This window comes from Chelonia mydas, chromosome 13 (genome assembly GCF_015237465.2).
Source record: "Chelonia mydas isolate rCheMyd1 chromosome 13, rCheMyd1.pri.v2, whole genome shotgun sequence".
In the NCBI taxonomy this organism is placed as follows: Eukaryota; Metazoa; Chordata; order Testudines; family Cheloniidae; genus Chelonia; species Chelonia mydas.
The window spans coordinates 16,648,919-16,673,056 of NC_051253.2; positions in this window are offsets into that span (position 1 = coordinate 16,648,919).

Genomic DNA, 24,138 nt, shown 5'->3' on the forward strand with positions numbered 1-24,138 from the left:
GGGGAGGTTTAGGTTGGATATTAGGAAAAACTTTTTCACTAGGAGGGTGGTGAAGTACTGGAATGCGTTACCTAGGGAGGTGGTGGAATCTCCTTCCTTTAAGGTTTTTAAGGTCAGGCTTGACAATGCCCTGGCTGGGATGATTTAGTTGGGGATTGATCCTGCTTTGAGCAGGGGGTTGGACTAGATGACCTCCTGAGGTCCCTTCCAACCCTGATATTCTATGATTCTATGATCAAATTCCAATTTGGGTCATTATATTCTTCCTACTTACATTTTTCTAGCAGTTTCTATTGCACATAGTATCCTCCATGTCCTGTCCGTAGACTATTGTGTAGTGTTGCTATGGATTGTTGAACGGTTGCTGCACTTTAACCCAGAAGTGGCTTCACCCCTATGGTGGAGAAAGTGATTGCTGTACATTGACAGTAAATCAGTCAGCAAGGCTTGTAACGGTACTCTGGGATCCTGCTAGATGAAAGGTGCTTTCTACATGTATGATTATTATCAGCTTCTGCTACATAAATGTAACTAGCATGTGACAGCATGCCAGTCATGTGAATGGTGGCATATGCCTTTGTCCTTCAGTGGTCTCTGCTTAGCCTCTTCTAACTAGTGATTCCCAATGATGTGAGTGGGTTTGTGAACAAGAATGGGGCTCAGCTTTTCAGAACTTAGTGCACATATACTCTCCCCCTGGTACTGTGATTTCATGTACATGTGCAAGTGACTGGTTAGACATTAAACTGGCTTTGTACAAATGGAACAGGTCAAGTTCTGAAAATCTGGGCTTTGGTTTCTAGTCATGCTCTGCAAAAACTTACAATATTTGCAAAAGTTGGGAAAAAAATCAGGGCAGCAAACAAAGACAACAGCCAAAGGAAAACCAAGTTTCAAATGTTTGCAGCTATCTGTGTGTCGCAGCTATCTGTGTGTCGCAGCCACCTTGGCCAGTCCAGACGGCGAATCCCACCTGAGCCAGGTCAAGGTCAGTCAGTAGTTGCTACCAATGTTCCCTCTAATTTTTGACAGGCTGTGTGCGCAAAAAATTTCTTCTGTGCAAATTTTTGTGCGCACAGTGTTTTGCCATGTGCGCGGGGTTTAGGATCTGTGTGCGCGCGCACACGCACAGCTTACAGGGAATAGTGGTTGCTACAGAAATATGTAGGGCTACTACTGGGAATGCCTCCATCACAGTGACACCCCTGCCCATGAGGAAATACCTAACGCTCTCTTTCTCTGTTTAATATTCATTGTCTTGCAAAAATTGTACGTTTTTAAAATAAATTTACTCCTGCAAAACTTGTATTGAAGTCAGTTCAGTTAGCCTGGTATTCACTCTCCTGTATAAAAGACAGCTCTCAACCTTCTGCTCAACTAATGTAACTGCTAATGCAAGTCCTCCCGGGCATGAGAATATGGAAATCTCTTGGATTAAGAGCACTATATCAAGAAGATGGTTGGAATGGCTCATTTGTTAGTAGTACTAGCATTGCTGGGAGAGAAATTCTTCTCCAAAATTTCAGCCCTTATCGAAGGGACATATCCTCAGCCAGCTAATTAGCCATTCACCCCGCACTATTCCCCATAGACATTGAGCCCAATTTTGACTCACTCACATCCATGTAACTGCAGTGAGACAGTGGGGTGACACCAGAAGAGAATCAAGCCAATTAAGATACCATTGAGTATCAAAGGCTCATACGCTCCAGACAAGGGATCGGCGCAATCGGGTCCAAACCACTGGGCAGATCAGTTCAGGATTGTTCCTTCCCATTTATTCTTCTGAGCTTTGTCTAATGCAGTATATGTAATTCCTCAAAAAAGCTGGGAGGCCACCACTTCCCTTGGGAGACCACTCCACATTCCCCTTGATCTCCCCATAAGGAAATATTTCCTCAGGCTCAGGCTGAAATAGCAACATGGAAAGCAAGTCTGGGCCCCTTTCTGGCTGGATGTGAGGAGCGAGCTTGCCTGCGCTAAACGGCCTCACTTAGGCTGCAGCACTATCAGCAAGAGGAGGCCTCTAAAATTGGAGGGGAAGGGCCAATAGGTGGGCAGCACACATTATTATTTATAATTTTTATGAGCTCGGGGCCCCATTGTGCTAGGAGCTGGGCATACAAATAGCGAGAGGCAGTCCCTGCCCCCCAGAGTTTACAGTCTAAATGGCAAGACACACAGGAGGTAGGAGGGGAAACAGAGGCATAAAGTGGTGAAGTCCAAGGTTACAGAGCCAGTTAGTGCAGATCCGGGAACAGAATCCTGCCCTCCCAACTCCCAGTCCAGTGTCCCATGTGCCAGCCTGTGCCACTGGGCTTTAGCATGGTTACATTTTACTGCCAGGTACAGGGCTCCTTTCTCCAGCCTGTCTCTGTTTTAATCAGCTCTCCTAGCAGCCACAAGTCTGGCTCTGCAGGACCTTCTGCAGCTGTCAGTGCAATTGCCCTTGCTCAGTGATGCGTGGCCAGTGAAGGGCACCCACTTGGATTTCAGGCAGGAGAACAAACTCCTGAGCTGACAACTTGTTTTTGCTTTTGGGCAAGGCACAAGCATTTCCTGCCGTCTGCAGAACCAACGAGCAGAACAGGCCATCTGGCCTGACAGACCACAACAGGGGATCAGCTGCTCCTGCCAACCCCAGGCCCACTGCGGTGCCTGTTCAACTGTGGTTTGCGAGTACTCCCATGGGCGCCCTGAATCAGGGAACGTTCTGGTTCCCAAACTTTTGGGAGAGAGGAGCACGAATCAGTCGCTGCTCCTGCACCTCTGTGCTGCGGGCCCAACCCTGCCAGCCTTACTCACAAAAGCAGTCCCAGTCATGCAATGCCATTCACATACCCACTCAAGCACCTGCCGACATTACCCTCTCAGAAAGGTCACCCGGGGTTATCTAAAAACCAGAGGCTCCTGAAAGCAGTCCCAGAAGGAAGGTCTCACCAGGTACCTCTCAGAAGACGCTCTGGCAAACCACACTGAGGAGGGAGAAGGGAGCTGGATTCCTGAGCCTGCATGGACCTTAACAGCTTTGAGTTCCCACAGGCAGGGTCTGATTTACTGTTACCTCTTCGCTTTGAGCAGACAATTAACTAAACTCTCCATTTGACCTCAAGGTGCAGCTGCTGCCGAGGGCCTGTGACCTGGCCTCAGCTTGCTGCTCTTTCCCCAGGGGATGGTGATGAAAGCTACCTGCGAAGACCAAGCTCTGGGAATTGACCTTGAATTGCGTGTCCTGAACAGACTCCCTTTTCCTTCCAAGCACCATGCCGCAGCCTGGGCCCTGGCGTGAGGTCCTATGCTCTGTGTCCCTCCCAGCTGTGAACTTCACTCTTGCCCCGTGCTTAATTTGTAATGAAAGAGGTGCCGGGGCTCAACCAATGAGGTGCTAGGGGTCAAGCAACTTTTTTTACTTTCATAGCTGACGGTTCATTGCCCCAGCGGTGCCGGGGCTATGAACGGGCAAGCCCTGGCACAAAGTAAGCACTGCCCTTGCCCCTATTTTCTCATCATTCTTCCCAGTGCTAGTTGAATCCAGAGCTCTGTAGCCCCTCCCTCATCTGTGGGGGCAGGCCTTTTGTTCTGGTGAGCTTAGGTTTTATAGGCCCTGGTTCCCAGGGAACGAGGGGTTAACCTCAGCTGAGCTTCCCCCGTCTTAGTGCAGAAACATTGTACATATGGTTGCCCAGGCAGGCTGTCCTTGGAGTGGGGTGGGCATTTTGTCCGGCGTTGTAGGACTGGGCTGAAATTCCGGCTGGAATTGCTCTTGGGCTCCTCTGTTTGTTTCTGCACCCTTATTTTCACATTATTCGTTGAGGAACAGACCTTGCTGCCTCTCTCTGAATTCTACCCTGCAGCACTGCCCACTAACTCATTCCACCAGCCTTCGCAAGCCAAGCTGCCTTGGAGCTGTCGGCAATGCTATTTCAGACACCCCCACTTGTTTCTGCAGCACCCCCAGCCCAGGGAGTGAGAGCTGTCTTCAGCACAGGCTCATGGCTGCAGAAGGCTCTGAATGAAGCACCTCAAGGAGAGGGCTCTGAAATGGGGCATGCATGCGATCATGGCCCGCTGCCCCTTGCTGGGTGCAAAGCATCAGCTCACTTGCTTAGCCCTCCCCTTTATCATTATTAGCATGTGGCAAGATGCAGAATATTCCTCTCTTTGTGACATGGTCCCTGCTCCGAGGCGTTTACAGTCTGTGCCGACGTGGGCCGTTTCCCCCACGTGCTGGGGTCTGCGTGGTCAGAGTGTGCTCCCAGCTCATTACAGTGGTAGGATTCCCTTAAAAGAATGCTACACAGGTCCAGGGTGTTCTTTCTGTTCTGGTGCTTTCCCCCTGCTGCCTGATTCCCACCCTGTGCAATCTCCTCTGGCCAGACGGCACACAGCTGCCCTGTCCGTTTGCACTGCATTCATCTACAGGGCAAGCTTTGCACTCCAAAGGAAACAACTGGTCCCAGCTGTCTGGGACCCACGCAGACTAGAAGATGGGAAGTCCTATTTTCCGGCCTGGGGATAGAAAGGAAATAAACAGCCTGAACACGCTAAAGAGACTCATTTGGTGGCAGACGAGGCAATCAGTTAGAACTCCTCAGCCGTGCAGCAGCACGTTCACCCTTCAAGTCAGGAGCACATGAGGAACCGTCCGCATCTCATCTCAGGTTTATAGGTCTAGGTTTAGCTCTCCTTTGAAAAGAGACGTGGCCTTGAGTTACTTCTGAAGAACTGCTACTCCTGGTTGTGTGAATAGGACTTTGTCTCACTGGATAGCTATTAGCTGCCCATCGCTGACCTGCAGGGAGGTATCTCAGAGCTTAGCACGTCCAGGGCAGACCAACAGGGGTTTTGTAATAACCCCAAAGAACAAGGCTGTTGAACTAACAGATCAACACAGGCACTGGCTTGTTGTCAGATCCAGCAGGCTGCAACCCTCCCAAACCTGGAGACATAAGTAGCCGCACATGTTGTTTCTCAATAAAAATTATTAAACTTTTCCTCTCAGCCCAGTGAACCTCCCCATGAAACCTGCTCAGCCTAGAAATAGAGGCACCGTGACGGTGTTTTTCTGAATTACAACTGCACTCATTCATTGATCGTTGGGCTTGGGGCCCGTTGCAGCTGGTTATGTTTTCTTGCCATGGCTACTACCAGACAGTGTTGCAAAAATCAAGGCAAAATATCTTTGCAGAGGGAGGTCTGAATCCTCTATTGACACCCCTCCACAAACATTCCTGCCCCCTAGCTTCTGCCATGCTGAAGGATCCCAAAGCACGAACAGTGACAAGCCAATCTGCCAGACCCTCATTTCCTCCTCTAGGTGAGATTAGCTCTTGGTTATTTGCTTAGTGCATTTAACCCAGCTGCTGTGCATGCCCAATGTAGGAACGACACTTCGCGCACGCAGCTATGTTCAACTTCTCAACGATATTGACAGTCTTAATCCATCTGCTGCTGTCTCAAGGGACACGGTGTCATTTATCTTCTGCCACTCAGTGCTAAAAACAGACTGCGATTTCAGAAGGTTGGAATCCCAGAGTGCAGCAGGAGAGAAATCTCATCTTGAAACAAAACTATCCCTTCAACAGTGGCCCATATTTGTCTTTACTGTCTCATATCAACAGTCGCATAAAGGCACAAGAGTGACCTTTAGTCCCAAGAACATTCATTGGGCACACGGACACAGTTACAGAAGAGCACCGGAAGGGGAGGGACTGGCACCACACGGCCATTTGAGGGGTGTGACAGGGTGTTCACCCCCCACACAAGGCAAAGTAGTTTAATTTAGATAAATTAACTTTATATGCTGCACCTGCAGGAGGCCAGCACTCAATAAAGCCTAATGGAAGATGAAGTTCAGCTGGGAAGGAGAAGGCTGGGCCTGTATAAAGAGAGGAAGCTGTGACCAGAAGGGGGTTGCTGGGGAAATAGCCTGTTGTCATTTCCTGAGAGAAGAGAGGTTTGTTTAGGGCTATAGAACCTAGTGAGATGTGAAAGAGAAGAAATAATCTGTAGTTATTGTCTGGGAGGAGGAAGTTTGGGCTGAGAACCCTAAAGGAGATGGGGGGTGGGCAGAAGGGAAGGAAGAGAGAGTCCAGGGTCTGGGAGCAAGCAAACTGTAGTAGTTAGATGTAGAGCCCCTGTCTGGAATTGAGTAGTGGGTAGGCCTGGGTTCCCCTACCAGCTGCTGGACCTGTGGCCCAGGATCTGGCATTGGAGCAGAAGACTTTGTCTAGAATGGTATGTGGACAGCTGATCTAGTGGGACTCTGATACCCAGGAAGGAGAAGTGACTTGGTTGGAGAGCTGAGTCATGAAAAAGGAGCATTGTGAGTCCTGGAGAGTGAGAAGAGACACCTTGTGGGCAGCCATTGCAAGGAGGGTATCAGACCTGAATGGCACTAATCCCCAGGTGCAGCCACAAGGAAGCACTCCAACAGTGAATGAACCCTGTTAAGGGGGATCCACAGACTTTACTGCTGTTTCTGATCCCAGATGCTAATTTTACATTAGTGTTGTAACCTGAAAGGCTACGGATCCAGCCTTGGAGCATTCTCAGCTTTGGGGATTCCCATCCCTCGCTAATCTAAATCTCTGGGTGAAGGATTAGACTCTGGATCAGTGTTCAGTGACTCATTTATAATGTGACATTTACATTCCCTTGTCTGGCTGAAAAGATTCAGTGTGATGCATTTACTGGCATATGCTAGATCTGTCAGCAGCTGATCAAGCTATGGTACCGTGTGTACACGTGTGGTGATGAGTCACAGAAACTGGAGACTAGTCCATCCACCTGTCAGTGTAGCTCTGTTTCCCTAGAGCACATCTTGCAGGGTTCTGTCCTATTCAATTAAAATATCCCATGTGATGGCACTTCTGCTGGAAGAGACCATTCATTTAGCTGGCAGATGTTGCTGTCAGGAAGGTTTTCCTTTGCTTATTTTCATCCCCTTAGCCCCAAGTTATTGCCCCTTCCTCTGCTGCATGTAATTCCTCTTCCTTATTGTTTCCAGCCTTCACATATTTATAAATTTATTATGTGTCCTGCTAGTCTTGTCTTAGACTAGCCTGGCATTTTTTTTAAAATTCTGAGGGTGTCAATTTCACTTCCCATTCTAAAGTCTTTGGTAATAACGTTTGGGCACATGGGTAACCTTAGTCACATGAGTTGGCCCATTGAATGGGGTCACCAGCAAGAGTGAAACTATGCGTTTGCAAGATTGGGGCCCTTAGATTGCACATAGGTAGCACGTCTCTTCCAAGGATCTCAAAGAACTTTACAAAGACAGATGAGTATCGTCCCAGAGCGAAAACTGAGGGACAGTGACACACCCATGTAGGGCTGGGCGGTACTAGTCTTTGGGGTGACAGGTACTATAGAATTACAGGCTATTATAAAGAGGAGGTAATATCTTTTATTGGACCAACTTTTGTTGGTGAGAGAGACAAGCCCTTGAGCTATACTGAGCTAGTATAACACAGCTTAAATGGCTTCAAGTACAAGCATGCTAATGGCCAATATTTACCTATTTTTAGCAAAAGGGGATAAAGAAGAATCCTTCTTCCTCTCTAGAGATAAGGGCTGGTGCTTAAGGTACTGAACTGGGACTTAAGAGAGCCGAGCTAAATTCCCAGCTCAGTCACGGACAACGTGTGTGACCTTGGGCTAGTCACTTATTTGTTCTGGACCTCCTTTCCCATCAATATAAAAGAAATAATGTTTCCTTTCTCCTGCCCTTTGTCTGTTTAGACTGTAGGCTCTTGGGAGCAGGACTGTCTCACTATGTTTGTACAGCACCTAGCACAATTGGGTCTCTATCCTGACTGGGGTCTCTAAGTGCTACCGTAAACTAACATAACTGCCCATGTGCTGCCTTCCTAGGGCTCAGCACTGCTGTGGTGCTGATTAACACCAGCTTCTGCACATCTTCCCAAAAATCTGCAGGGTGGAAAAGTCTGAGGGAGACTCAGTTCACCGGTTCCCTATTTTACAGCTTCTACCTGCTTATTAAATATCTGCTGATGAGAACAGAAATCCCTTTTGGCCGACAGACTGGCTTTCCTTCTCTTTGCACTGCAAGTAAGCTGCAGCCACCAGCCTGGTCCTCCAATCTGCCCTGCAGATGGCGACCCTGGGTCCAGCTCACACTCTCACTGACGGGGGTGGGGGGGCTTGAAAGGTGTTTAGGGTGATCTGAGATGAGACTTGACACGCAGCCGCAGGAGATGCTTCGGGGAGAAGGAAAGCCTCCTGCAGCCAGGCATGGGTGTGGATTACAGACTCTGTGGTATCTCCTGACTGGGACTCTAGTAACAGTGCTAATGCAGGAGACCTGCGGAGGGCGGGGGAGGGAGGGAGGGTAAGCGGTGCCCTTGGAAAGCTGGGCCAGTTGGGCTGCAGGCAATGGAGTCTCACCCACTTACTTCCCTGGCATTGTGCCAGGAAGGAACTTGACGACCCCCCTCCCCCCCGCGTGTTGGGCCACAATCCCCACATTAATACATTTTTAAAGAGCTGTAGCCTTAAATAAATGAAAGTGAAGGTCAAGGGGGATGTTTCCAGCAGGAGCTGGGGGCAGTGAGAGACTGAGACTTTTTAACCCTGTGGAGCAGACAAGGGGGAGAGAGACAATCCGGCCAACCAGAAGATGCTGCAGCTTCACGTCGAGGCCTGTCTGCAGCCATGTGCAAGACAGCAGGGGGACAGGAAAATGGCCGTCAGAGACGAGCATCACAACCCAGTGGGCTCCCTTTGACATGGGCTTCAGAGCCAACATCCTCCCTGTGCCCAGCTCACTCACTGCATGCCACTTCCAGGGGCAGCAGGAATGGACACGCCTGGGTATTAGCTCTTCTGAGGCCATCCTCCCACCCTTTCCTGTGGTGCCTTGCTGCAAGTCCTGAGGAAGAACAGGGGAGAGATGAGTGTCCAGTCGCTCCTTGGCTCTCTCTAGGGCATGTGATTCCACCAGTGCCCTTGGCAGCGTGTCCCAGTGTGAACGCCTGCCTAGGGCTCTGCCAGGGTTGCCCTGGAGCAGTGAAGCCCATCGCTGTTCTAGCCCCATAGATTCATGACTAATCATTGATCCTGCTCTGCTTTCTACTGGCCCTTACCATATCTATAGACAGCTGTCAGGCCTCCCCTAGGTCTTCCCCACAGTGCCCATACCCAGAGCTCTGACTTTCCAGCACATGCATGGTTTTGTCTGCTCTCTGCCCAGCTCCCTCCAGTTTGTCCTCTAGACCTGAGCCCAGCTTCCCCCAGCAGCAGTACTTCCTTCTGGAAGAATAATTAATATGGAAACAGTGCCTGTCTCTTGGGACCTGGAAACAGCGATAGCAGGGGGAGGGTGGAATGAGTCCTCCACTTCTCACTGGAAACTCCCCTCTGGAAAAGTAGCATCCGTGACAGCAAGCCCCCCCACCAAAAAAAGGCCAGTGAACAGCTGGCCTCTCCTCCTTGACAGCAGCACCAGCTCTGCTGTCAGCAGCACCAATGAGGAACAGGTGTCTGCTGTCCTGACCCAGCTATAGAACGGGCCTTGTACTACTGGAGCCATGGCGGCAGCATCCTGCCTGGCCATGCTGCACCCAAGCTGCTGCTGTGCTTCCCGTTGGGGAGAAAAGGCGACGATGGCTGCAGTACCAGCGAAGAGGCTCTTCCAGTGAGCAGGGCACCTCTATCTCCTCCTCTGGGTGAGCGATGGAGAGTCTTGCTCCCGCAGAGGCTGCTCTCGCCCAGTGCTACCTCTTCTCCCCACTTCTTAAACATCGCCGTATTCCTGAGGGCGCTCTGCACCAAAGCATTGCCATTTCTGTGCCAAAAAAAATTCTGCGCACAATAGTTTAAAATTCTGCAAAATTCTGCAAAATTCTGCACATTTTATTTGACAAATAAATGTGGAGGCTCCAGCATGGCATTGGGGAGCACCGGTCCCTGGCTGCACAGAGGTGGGAGATCACTCTGTAATTCCCCTGCAGGACCTGGACTCAGTGGTGAGGCTGCACCCAACCCTGACACAGAGCAAGGACCAGGCTTGCCCCAGAAACACCCCAGGGCCCTGCCAGTCTGTGCCAGGTGCACCAGGTGTGGGCAGGCAGGCTCAGCCCAGCAGGATCCAAGTATGGAGGGGCTTAGTGTGTGGGGGGGGATCCAGGTGGGTTGAGAGTTCTGTGTGGGGCAATCTGGGTGCAGGTTGCTCAAGGGGGGGATCAGCGTGCAGGGAGGGGTATGGATGCCCAGGGGCTTCTTGGGGGTTATGGGTGCAGCGGTAATGGGACTTCAGGGGCGGGTGGCTCATTGGGGTGGTCCAGGTGCAGGGGGGGTTCTGGGTGTGGGCGGGTGAGGCTCAGTGGGAGGGTCTGGGTATGAGGGGGTCTGGATGCACAGAGGTTGGGCAGATGGGGGAACAGCTTCCTGTACAGTGATCCCTTCCCCGGCAGCTGAGGAGCAATGGGTGCAGTAAGCGGCAGGGGCAGTGGGGGAGAAGAGACTTTGCAGAGCTTCCTGCAACCTGAGGAGAAATCTGGAGGTGGATCTGACCCGACCCCAGTTGTCATGCATGGGAAGAGGAAGTCCCATCCTTCCTAGCCCAGCCATAACTAGCAGCTGAGCCCGGCACAGGGTAGGAGTCTCCAGTCCCGTCCTCTGCCCCACAGTGATTTACCTGTCTGACAGCTGCCCTGGACACCCAAAACATACTGCTGGGGAGGGTTGCATGACTGCTCTTGTGGTTTCCCTTTGCTTCCCTATAAGAAAGTCATTTTTGTGCGGGAAAGCAAAGAAATCTATGGGGAACATGAATTCTGCACACGTGCAGTGATGCAGAATTCCCCCAGGCGTAATAGCCAATGGGTGGTGCTTTGAATCTGAGAGGTCCTCATTTTGCTTGTGACCTGCCCAACCCAACCACCCACAAGGATCAGGCTGGAACAGCCTCAGGCCCTGCAGGGACTGAAAGAAGAGAAATGATAGGGTCTTTTCAAGACCCTTTCACTGTCCTTTCCTCTGATTTTCCATTTAGCAATTAGGGACCTATTGTTACTGCCCTGCAGTTAGTTTAATTATTTTCTTATCACAATTCTTTGATCTACCCTGAATCTTAATTTAAACCTTAATTTTATGTTGTGCAGCAAAATGATCATTATTAATTTTTACTTCCCTGTGCTGAAGTGCTCACTGATTGTGTCAGACCACTGATCTGGACTTCACGCACAATAATTGAGGGAGGGGCATTGCTCAGGCCCCAAAGCTGTTTCCAGCTGCATCACTTCTGGATTTTACTGCAATAAAGATGTGAACAAGGCAGGCTCTAAACATTCCCCAGCCTTGGTGTGCTCTGCTCTGGTCAAGGCAGAAGACAGGAGGGAATCTGGCCCTACCCATATTAGCCTGGTTGCATTAGCACAGTGCCTACCTGCCACATCCTGGCTGTGCAGTACCAGTGACAGCCCAGGCCTCAGCATGTACACTGTGCTTTCCACCTTCAAAGCACCATGTTCTCCACACTTCTTCCTAGAGCTCAAAGGTTAATTAGCTCAGTCCACTTACAAGCTAAAGACTAGATGAGCTCTGTGTTACCAGGTTCTGCTAGCTAATAAAAGATCTTTTTTTCATGTTCTAGCCTTCACGTGCTTCCTTTGAAGACAGCTTGCAGAAGAGCAGGTAAAGATCAGATTGCTCGCTCTTCAGAGGCTTTACTGTACAATGCAGGTTATGCCTTGTTTTTAAGGAAACAATGGGGGCTTTGTATTCCTCAGAATAAAACAGCTTCAGCTCAACTTTTGCCCGAAGAAAGGTGGCAATGGCTGCCTTCTTGTGGGATACTCTATTGGACCAGTGACTGGGTCTATTAAATTGTGCAGACTATGAACTGGGGCATTCTGAAAGGAGAAACTCCCAGAGCAAAGTTTACTCAGAAGCCCATTTATACTAAGCTAAGCTGGTTCCCATGCGGTGGAACAGTTATCTCTTAGAGGTTACATCCTGTCCTAGAAGCCATTTTACAGCTACTCCTGGACCAAGAGGCTCAGACTAAAAGTCCCAGTTTAGGATGTGAGTTTTATTCCTCTTGAATTCCGTGAAAACTGCTCTGTGCTGCTGCAAGGAATTCTGTGAGCACAAGCCAGTGTTACTGTTTCCATCAAGCGCTGTTAACCGGCACAATTAACACCCCACTTTAAAAGTTTAGCATTGCATGGAACGCTATCCGTAACTTTTAATTTGTTTAAAATTGTTTAAAAAGCCACCTCCTGAAAATATGCCACTGCAGCAGAGCTGCTGGAATGTTAATTTCTTTGGACTGCTGGAGAACTTCCATCCATGCTGAGATTGAACATCAAAATATTTATTAACCTGCCTCCCCATTTCTATGCTATTTCAGGTTCTTGTGCTGCGCCCATCACCATGGTACACGGACTTGCCTTCTGATAACTTAATGTGCCAGCTCTTGCCAGACTGGCTCACTCTGAGTGACAAGTAACAGTCACCCAAAAAGGTATCAAGCCTTTCAGAGATCTGGAGATCTACTAATTCAATGACATTAGATCCTCTGGATTCCAACTTTGCCCACCAGCGTTTAGGGAATAAGCAGCTGGCTATCGTCCCATGAAATGGTCATTTCCTGGAGCATCGCTCTTTCTCAAAGCCCCTCACACACTGAGAGTCTAAATGTGCTGCTTCGATGTGGAGCTACTACAGATCTGCAAATGGTTCTTGGTCATGCCCCTGCTCTAACATCTGTTCGCTTTCCATGCACCAGTACAGCCTGACAGAATTGGAACCATGAAGAAAGTCTAAAGATAACCGCTGTGCAGCTGCAGGAGAATTCAGTGACACAACTTCATGTGCCTCAAATTAGGTGTCCTTTCTTCTGTTGTAATAGTGTGGAAAACAATGCCAAAGAGGGCCAACAGGGATGCATGTAAAGATGTTGCTGGTTGTTTTCTCATCTCCGCTGAAGAACCACTTGCTTCCTTTGCTTGGGCAGTTTTGCTAAATCCTGCTGCAAACCCAAGATAAAACTTTCTACAAATGCACTTTGCCACTGAGGGGGGGGATTTTGCATGTGGGATTCCCCTACTGTGTTGTCACTGACCTGAGCCACATGCTCAGTGGCACAGTTGACAGCTGCCAGGAAAACCAGCAGACCTTTGCTATGGCTAAAACACTTTACAAATCCTGAATTTTCTATCTGGGTATTCAGCAACCACGTTATTACTGTAGTGGCCTCTGGACAGGGGCCTGTACAGACTATACACATAGTGCAGCTGGACAAACACATAGTAAGAGATGGGCCCTGCCTGATGTGCTGGCAATCTAAATATACAAAACTGACGAAAGGAAGTATGATCTCCACTGTCCAGATCGGGGACAAAGAGGCAAAAGTCAGAGGAGTGTTCCAGGGAGGAATTGAATTGTGAGGAATTCTTCCAGTGACCTAGCTCCTGCCTCTTGGAGGGGTGGATTAACTACAGCGTTGGAAAAACCCCCTTCCATCACTGTAGCAAGTGTCTATAGTGCTACAGGGGCAGCTATAGGGGCAGCTGCCCCATAATTGTGCCGCTATAGCATCTGTCATGTGGACAAGCCCCATCTTCTGTACTCAGTCCTCTCTGTTATAGAGTACTAACTCCCAGGCTGCCTTCCTTGGAGTCCCTCTTGTAGTTTACCTCTCACTGAAATATAAATATAAGTAAAATATAAACCTACTTTTTGCCCCTATTCCTAGGCCCTACATGGTCCTTCTTTGCCCTTTAACTGAGCACTATCTCCTACAGCTTTCTGACCTGAATCTCTTTCCTAGCAGGTTCCCACTGCCTCCTCTCCCAGGGGACTCAGCAGCTTCCTGCAGGACCCTACTTCATGGCCTCCCACAGGGGCCTAACCTGCTTCCTGTATTTCCTCACTTCCTGAGTTCTCTCTGGCCTTTTATGAGGCCTGTGTGTAACCCCATTCGTCCCATCCTCTCAGGCTGGAAGGCAGCAAATTATGAGAACAAGTGGAGCTGGCCCCATTTCTCCTTTAAAGGGGCCAGTCACCCTGTGACAGTATGGGATGAAGAAATCTGAAAGAGGCTGGCACTGTTCCATCACCTACCTTTAACAGCTTTCAGTTTGAAAAGAAGTCAAGGAGAATGTTACAAGTCAAGTGTAATAGGATCTCCACTGTAGCAGCTCACCAGTAATACTAAGGCAATTGATGGGTTTTTTTTTTCTGCCTTGAAAAAATTCAGACACCATTACAGACAGCTGTGATCAAGTGGACAGAGACCTGGGAACAGATCCTCCACTGGTGTAAATTTGTTAGAGCACTATCATGACAGGGGAATCCACTGAGAGAGCTCTGAGAGCAACTTGCAGCAGCTGAGGATCTGGCCGTTGGCCTCTTTTTTTGACATTGCAATTGTTAGCGTGTGGCTTGTATTACTTGATGATAGGAACAGTCAGGTCATTAAGCATCTACATTCTATTGATGGGAGGAGCAGAACTGGAGTCTTTAGAAATTTGGCTAACAGTGTTTTTTGTTTACAAACAATGTGTTGCCTGATATATTGATTGTACATGCAGTGGCGTAGCCCTGTTGGTCCCAGGATATTAGTTAGACAAGGTGGGTGAGGTCATATCTTTTATTGGACTAACTTCTATTGGTAAGACAGACAAGCTTTCAAGCTTCCACAGACCTGTTCTTCAGATCTAGGAAAGGAACGTACCTGTGACACTGAGCACCTTTCCTACACCTGAAGTACACGTCTGTGGAAGCTCAAAAGCTTGTCTCTCACCTAAAGAAGTTGGTCCGATAAGATATTACCTCATCCACCTTGTCTTTCATCTGATTACTTATATTTATGGATTAATTGATTAGAAATACCACTTACACTCTAGTTTTGCAGGGGTCTGCCTTGTGACCAGACCCTGAAGTTTTAGAATTATTACACGGGCTCTGCTGGGCATGAGAGGCAATTATGTTTAGGAAATGTGTTCTGCCCTTGTAATATTCTTGTTAGCACAGTTAACAAAAGCACAAACACTCCAATCCAGCAAAGTAGACAGAGATAATACAGAATGGTCAAAACATCCAGCATCTGAGCATCCGTATACTTGCCCACCACTTGCAGAAAAACCTGAAGTGTTGGTTATTATCCTGATCATCCTCACCACCATCGTCATCAGTCTGGTCATTGTCCTGGTGTCTCCCAAGTCATGCAGGCTGGGATACAGCTTCTGAAATGTTATGCTGACTCCCACTATGCCTAATGCATATTCAGTAGCAATTTCCGTCCCTTTTCCATATTTTGTATTTCCTCTCCTAACAATGTTGGTGCCCTTTTCCTTTAGGTGACAAGGCCTTTTACCTCCATGCTTATACATCAATTACCCTGGCATCTGGTCATCGAATGTCTGCTGATTCCCCCCGCCCCCAATTTAAAGTACCTAAAGATGATATAAGCTGGCATCATGTCCCTGTTTGTTAGAGCATTCTGACTAAACTGCTGACAAGTATAATTGGTGCTCTATGATTATTCCTGGTTAGCTGCTTATGCTAAGGCTTCTTGGGCTTTATGACTTGATTAGATAAGCTTATTGCCTTGCCAGCCTTGACGCTTGTAGGCTCATTGTGTTACTGCCTGATGCCTTTCCTAGCAAGCACATAGATCCATAGGTCACAAATGGAATGTAAATATGAATAACTGCTGTCCTCTAGTGGTGATGGTTTGTCTTCTAAACCCGTGTTTAAACTATACAAAGGCTGTCACTGGTGCAGCCTTGGTTTTGAAAGGGGCTTGGTAGACAGGGAGGCAGAACACCTAGACGGCTGAATTTTAGGTCAGGGCAACTCGGAAGAAGGTTAATGGGGCTATGATCTTGCCTTGACATACGAACTGCATTTCAAAAGCTGGCTTTTTTAAAATGTGGTACAAGATAGATCCGTGGAAAACCCCTGCTTCCACCGCAGTGTTTTTCTCAATGTTTTATTGAAGTAGTAGCAGATCAACAGGCCCTGGACTCACTAATTCAGCATGCTTTGCAATGGGTGCTCTGGGGTCCTGGGCCATGACTGAGGCTCCTAGGTGCCACTGCAGAATAAATAAATAATTGCACTATATCCTGGCTGGCTTAAAAGGCCACATCACCAGCTACCTTCTCCTGTGACTGGGCTCAGTAAAAAGGACTCTGGCCCTAAACCAGTACAGAAAATAGGGAAAGCCCCCTCCTTGTTACAGGAAAAGCTGCAAATGACTTTTCTCCTGGATGCTCAAGTTGTTTTCAGAAATGACTTGGGCCTTTGTCGAAGTTTAAATCAATCAGTGTGCCTTATATCAATGGTACTTAAGCCAGTTCCTTACCAACTTAAGTTAAATTAATATAAGGTACTCTTAAATCAGTTTGTGTCCACATAATGGGGTCGCATTGTGTGTGCGTGTGTGTGTTTAAACTAAACCAATTTTGAGTTAGACTGATACAACTTGTGTGTATTGACTTAATCGCTAGCTAAGAGGGCCAAATGCCAGTTCTGGAACTATTTAGCTTTGGAACAGAGAGCAGTAATGCAAATTTCCTCACCCAGAGACCTCTAGGCTCTAGAGCAGGGGCTGTCAATAAGCAAACCATGGGCCAAATCTGGACTACCAGATGCTTTTGAATGGACCCCAAAATCTTTTTACTTTTATTATTATTTTATTAAATCATTGTATTTATTTATTTTTAATTATTTTCTCTGGAGTCTGGACCTTGACTATACCTTGACCAAGAAATTTGGAACTTGACAAAAAACGAGAGTCTACCCTCTAGAGCAGGGGTAGTCACAGTGCTAATTCAGTCACGGTCTACTGCTGGAAAGGGTGTGTATCAGCCCACTAAGAATTGTCTGGAGCTCACCAGCTCATGTCACATGAAATATCAAACCACTGTGAAATGAGGAGTCTAAAAGAGTTTGAACCTGTGACTTCAAGACAAAAAGCTTTATTTCTAACTAAGCCCCCACCTGGGCCACCTCAGTTTTTCTATATCTTTTCCCAACAACACTTATTCTCAACTTGATGTACAGTTCCAGGACTTAACTAATACAACAAGACTGGATTTCAAGATATTTTAAAGTAAACAAGGAAGGAAGGGAGAATTGTAGAATACATGATACTGACACACACCCCCGCCAACCCCAGTTAAAACTAGACACAACTTTTGGGCTCAGAGCTAGCAGGGCCATACACCACAGCAGCCCAAATCCAATACACCACATATTTCAAATCTCCCTGGGGAGATGGGCTGCACATGGGGTGAGGACCACCGTGCACGTCTGGAAAGTATTGACAGAACAATCCAGCCTGGCAGAGAGATGGACTATTTGGTCTTTTCTATCTCTGATTTCTACCAGCACGGCACAAACTGCAGCTATGCCATACTACTTCAGTTGTATTTAGCACTCGGACACTAGAAGAGTGAACCCTACAGAAGCAGTAATAAATCAAAATAAATCATGAATATTATGAAGCAGAATTACATCACAGTACACATCCTACAGTATTTGAATAAGATACATTACTGCAGTTTTTTGGTTATAACTTTTATTTCAAAATAAATAAATGTCCTATTCAGTTTACAACTCCATGTAGTTTGTATTGCTCAGGCAAACATGTCTGTCTGGATTCTGTACACCCCTTACAAATAACACACATTTACTAAAAAATTCATTGCAATAAGAACCATTTCTCAAAGGCAGGAATCTGATAAAGACTGAAACAGAGACCCCAGTTACAATCATAAGGCAATTGTCAAAAGATATCTGTGCCCAGATTCTCAGAATTGTGGGTTTAATTTGCACATAAGTAGTCCATGATTATGCACGCAAATAAAGTAATTTAAAATCACTTTGGTACAAACTTCTATACAGTGTTAACAAGTCCCTGACTATCAGCTTCCTTCACCATTTCTGCATTTCTCCACTATCAACTTGAGCAGAAATTGAAATTTATGTTTTCATACATGTCATTTGAGTAAAAGGCCTGAATAATTTGCTGGGAATACAATTGTCACGGCTGGATTTTAAAACTGTGTTTTAGCTATGGAATGTATTTACTGTGACATTAACTGAAATTCAGGATTTGGAGAAAATGACCATTGATATAACTTTTGCTTGGATGCAACACCGATGACTTAAAGCTGCGTTAAAAAGTGCTGGAGAAACTTGTTTGCACAGCCCAGATTCCATTTGTCCTTCGAAGTATATACAACATTGGAGGTGTTCATATTTCATTGCAAAGTCCAGGGGGCGGGGAGAGAGCTTGGCAGAAAAACTTGTGACATTTTATAGAGTGTTGCTCACGAGATCAATTTTTACATGTTGCACAGCAGAACTGGCTATTGTTGCAAAAATATGATCAAAAGCAAAGCTTCTGGGTCATGCAACAAAATTACATGAGGGGAAGGGGTAGTTATTTCCTGTGTTGCATTAGTGTCAAAGTTTAAATACAATAATTAGGGTGTGAACCTTGCTCCATCCCAACTCCTCTGGATCTCTCAAGAGAGTTACAGAGCCAAATAATTAAAATCTGTGTATTTAGATTTGTGTAGATCCTCAACCACATGGACATGGGTTTAAACACAAGTTCCCATTTATTCTAAAGGGCTTCAAAACTTCTTGTCAGGGTGGTTAAGCACTGGAATAAATTACCTAGGGAGGTTGTGGAATCTCTGTCATACAAGATTTTAAAGAGCAGGTTAGACAAACACTTGTCAGGGATGGTCTAGATAATAATTGGTCCTGCATTGAGTACAGGGCACTGGACTAGAAGACCTCTTGAGGTCCCTTCCAGTCCTGTGATTCTATGTGGACTCCAATAGAAGAATGTATCTCTCAATTTCCATTAAACTACGAAGTAAATTCTTAAATGTGATAAGCTACTCATTTCAAAGTCAGGGCTGTATAGTTATAGCCTCATTCATGTGGTTACACACTGCAGCATGAACCCTTATACAGCACTGCTATTCCACATATACTATCTTAAATCATTGTAGCCTTTCAAGATCAATTTTTTTAAAAACAGTGTGGATACGTTTTGTGGGCTATTTAATACCCAGGTGTGCACAAGTGTATGGAAACATGGTGTAGTGGAACCTCTAGAATCTGTACAGGACGTCTCTAGAAAAAGTTTCAAATGACACATAACAGAACGAAACCTAATGCCACCTTGGATTTATTGGTAATACATTACAAAATGGGTGAAGAGACTGTAGGACCACGCTCCAGTTTTGAGCATCTCTTGGTGAGCATATAACTGTACATTTTTCATATACACTAGCTGCTAAGCATAGATAAAACAGGCAGCCTCTGATTCCAACCCAGTAAAAGTTATTTATCTGTAGACTTCATTCAGCTCAATCTAGTATATTGCTTTATCAAGCACTACAGAGGCTAGGGTTGGCAGGGACTGCAAAAGAATTTGTAAGACCAGATTTCCTTCTGTGCTTATACTTTACAGCAAAGCTCTGACTCTACGAAATCTCATAGTAGTGCAAATAACCTTCCTTTGCCATCTCCCTCCCCACTCCCATTTGAGTTTCAAGACAAAACCCACTGTTTCCTCAGTTGTCCCAACCACCCTGTCCATCAGTGATCTCTGTGAAAAATATTAACCCTTGAAAACTTAAGTAGAGCTTAACTTCTACTAAAAGTTGCTAAACACAAGCAACAAGGGCAACTTCACCTCCAAGAAAGCTGACTAGTAGTGTGCTTTGCTCACCTGCAAAGAAACCCTGTGGCTAAAATAGTGCAACTCACGCTAGCCATTTCCTTTAGCAGTTCGAGTGGAAGCTCTGAGCAATGGGAAATGTTTGACAATGAAATACAGTCAAGCCAAAATGTTCATCATGCCTCTTTAAATAAAATGGATGGCAGTGATACAAAGTAAATTGTTGTTCATTCGAGTTGGAACTGTGACAATCCGTTCATCTCCAAGGTAACTGAGACACCAAGTCTATCCAGAAACTTTATATTAATTCACAAGCTTTTGCACTGATATTTCCCAATTCTGCACAGCCACCCTAGTCCCTTCCAACTCTAATTTAAGACGTTGCTATTGATCTTCCCAGCCTGATTGGTCCTGTCTACTTCAGACACTGACCTACTATGATGACAGGAGCTGTAGAATTGCTGAGAGATATTATAAAAGTTGATACCTTCTGGTGGTCTCTTGCTAATGCTGCCTGGATCAGAACGTCTAGGGCCTGGTGGCAGGGTGCTGCCAGTGGACAGCTGTTTTGCTCTGGAATCTGCTTTCTACAGTGGTCAAATTCAATGGAGTTATGCCACTGTAACTGACAGGAAAATCTGGCCATAGGTTGACGTGGGATTTTGCAGGGGGGAGGTGGACAGGGGATATCACTGTCAACACTTTAGGATTTTTGGTAAAAGCTGTAAGTTTTTGTGTCTTCAGTATGGTGGAGAGGGGGCTTTTTACAGCAGTGGCAGTCTCCATGTCTTCATGTTGCTAGAACGTAATTTCTGGTGGTACATGGAGGAGCAGCAAATCCTAGCTTTTGGCTCAAACTTTTCTGCTGGTACTACAGAATCCTTTATCTACGGACCACGAAACAGGCTTTTCAGAGACACATGCCCAGTTGTAAAGAAGAGCTGTCAGCTGAAAATTGTTAGCCTGCTTGTGTCAAGTTGACAAGAAAGATACTCCCTACCTTCAGACACCTGCCCTCATGTACCACCCTTTTAGCAAACACATTTATAACCCTGACATTATTCCAAGACCTATTGCTCATATTTGTGATAGGAGGACTCAGACTAAATTGGATTGAGCACTAGAAGTAGTCAGGAATAAGGTCAGCAAGTGGCACAAGAACTGACTAGATAACTCACATGTGGATGCTTGGAGAAAGTGAGCAAACACTGGATTTGAGGCAGATCTTAACAGTGCTCTCAAAAGGCAAGAGGACATTCTCTTCATCATTGCACCTTGACAGTCTCCATTTAAACATGATTTCCGCTCCCTTTTCAAATGAAAGATACTCAAAGTTGAGATCCCAGCAGAAGGATGGGGTTGCAGTTGTGGTATCAGACTGGGACCTGGATTCAATCCACTACTCTATCACAGCCACTGTATGGCACTCTGTGCAAGCCACTGATCTCTCTGTATTTTGGTTCCCCTCTGTGAAAAGGGAGCAATAATACAGGCCTTCCTCACAGAAGTGTTGTAAAGATAAATCCATTCATGTTTGAGCTGCCCACAGTAGAGTGATCAATGCCACAGAAAAGCCAACCCATTTATAAATGTACTTACAAATCAATCATCACCATACAATATCAGAACTGAGTGGCTCTTTCCCTGAATACAAGACCAGACAGGGAAAACCCGGTTACTGCAAAAAGCAAGACTAATGCGTAATGTTCTGAATGGTGCACACAAAGCCTGCTTCAGTGTCTCTGAAGCTCTCAAATATTACCTGAAGTGGCACCTCAGTTCTATAGTCCTGCAAATGTACAAAGAGCTGGGCAGTGGTAGGACATGGCTGACAAACAGGTCTCTGAAACGATTACAATCGTAAAGGCACAAATGAAGAAAAACCAGAATAAGCTAATGAAACTGAGGCACACAAAGGCTAACTGGCTTGCCTGAGAGTCACACAGTGAGTCTGCAGCAAAGCTAGACTAGAACCCAGGAGTCCTGACTCTCAGTGATGTGCCTTAACCACAAACCCATCCTTTCCTCTCATAGGCAAAAAGAAAAGGAGTACTTGCGGCACTTCAGAGACTAACAAATTTATTTGAGTGTGAGCTACAGCTCACTTCATCGGATGCATCCGATGAAGTGAGCTGTAGTTCACGAAAGCTTATGCTCAGATAAATTTGTTAGTGTCTAAGGTGCCACAAATACTCCTTTTCTTTTTGCGGATACAGACTAACACGGCTGCTACTCTGAAACCTCTCATAGGCAAGTCTTTGATAAATCCATTAAATAAGATCTCATTTTAAAGCTTTTGCACAGTTGCTTTTTACATTTAAATAAAGTAAATATGCCTTGAAATTAGGAGTTTCAGGCTGCTTTCATTAATTCAGAAATGATCAATTCAGTGCATCCATTTAATGTGTATTAAATTATTCTCAGCAAATGTATCCTAACTTAGATCTAACTGTATTTTCAAAAATTACCAGCAGGGGGCAGGAAATGATCAATTTATCATGATGAAATCTTAACTTCCACAGAAGACTGATATATTAGCATAGAACCTTCATTCAATTTATAGATTGCCTCATCTTTCAGTGAAATAACTAGCTAACTGAGAACAGTGGCTCTAATCTTCAGCTGTTTTATGTTGCATCCACATTACAAAGTGGCTCTAAACCCATCTTAATGGCCATAGGGCTTTCAGGGGACTCTCCAGTGGTGCAAGAGGCAACATAGCAGCTCATGTGCCACCCCTTCTCTCCACAGCTAACCTGTGGAGTGTCTACAGAACAAGAGGTATGGCCAAGACTTCCCTGCACCTTGGCAGTCCCTGGGTGCCATAACAGTCCCTTGGGGCTCTTGGCAGCCAGCGCATCTTACAGCTGCCTTCAGTGTGCTCTGAGCTATGTCTGGCATAAAGGGAGCACAGAGTGACTTAAAACTATCTTTGCAGCTCTCCTGCCCCATCTGGAGGTGCACAGTGCACTACCCAGCTGTAGCCAAGGATTGGTACCATTGTGTTCTCCACCACACAATTCTTAGGAACAGGTACATCAGGACAATAGCTGCTATTTATTACTAGAAAGCAGAAATGATTGACATCTCAATGATACAAAAATATCTCCAGGAACTGACAATTCACCATAATTATTTAGTTACCATAGTGCATCAAAACAACAGAAACTGCTGTCTACCGCGCAGCAGCACATTGTTTGAATGTGGAAACCTGTCTTTTTTTTTTTAAAACACAACTTCTACCATTCTCCTGTAAACCAAGAGCATATGAATCTGGCAAAGCGATCCTCATAAACTCAGCAACCTCAAAAGGTTCCTAGCCCCTACAGCTTAAACTACTCTTTGTGGGCAAGTGTGACCTCCCGTAAAAAAATATACAAACGGGCGCTCACTCTGGATGGGCACCCGAGGAAATAGCTGTATATAAAGTGGAATTGACATTTTTCTCGCTCTCTTTCACACAAACCTACCTAACAGTACTGCAGCTAGGGTTTTCACATCCTAAAAAATGTTTTCAAGCATATACCCCTAACTTTGGACTAGTAACAAAACATCTAATATTAGAGTTTCCTTCAGCCTGGTTAGTATGATTCTTTACAAATCTGTTCTCCTCCCAAACAACAAGCAAGACATGATTCTGCAGTACTCAACACTGGAAACAATCTGAGTTCATTCCCCTTCATGCTCACATTATGCAGCATGTTCCAGTTCTATAAAGTAGGAAGCCAAATTCTGTTCACATACAAGGGTAGGAAATAAAGTGCATTTCATGGTTGATTAGCAGAGACAGGTTCCTTGAGTTGTTACCCCCCAAAAAGTGTTCTTCCCTAGTGAGATTAATTAGTTTGCAAGTGAAAATGCAGAAGTGAGCCTGAAATTAAAATGAGGCGGGCTGGACTATACAATCAACCTTTTAATGGCAGCATCATGCAGATCACACATTGTGCTCTCACCAATGAGGGAGACATTCTCTAACAGTTCTGCTTCTGCATGGGGCATAGCTTGAGGACGCCCACATATTTAGTAATGCTCTGCTTCAAAGCTAAATTAATCAGATATCAATGCCTAACCTTAGCACGTCTAATCTACAGCTGTTGGAAAGCTGCCAGCATCGAGTGCCACCACTAGACTTGTTTCAAAGTCGATATGTAGAAAAGGGAACCAAAACAGTCCACTTCCCTATTTGCCTTAATCTGTATTGATTTAAGGGCTGCAGTTATCACTAACAGTGCTCCAAAGTACAGAATGTTCACCAGAGAGATTAGCCAGAAGCTGCTGCACTTTTTTTCCTTAAACATCAGGACTAGCTTCCAACATACACACACACGAAAAACTAGTAAGTCAATCCATATTTAGGACTGTGAGCATTTATGCTTTTTGAATACATTCCTGAAGTGTCCTTTATTTGTCCAGAAAAAATACAACAGATCCATGATTGAAAATGCTCAGTAAAG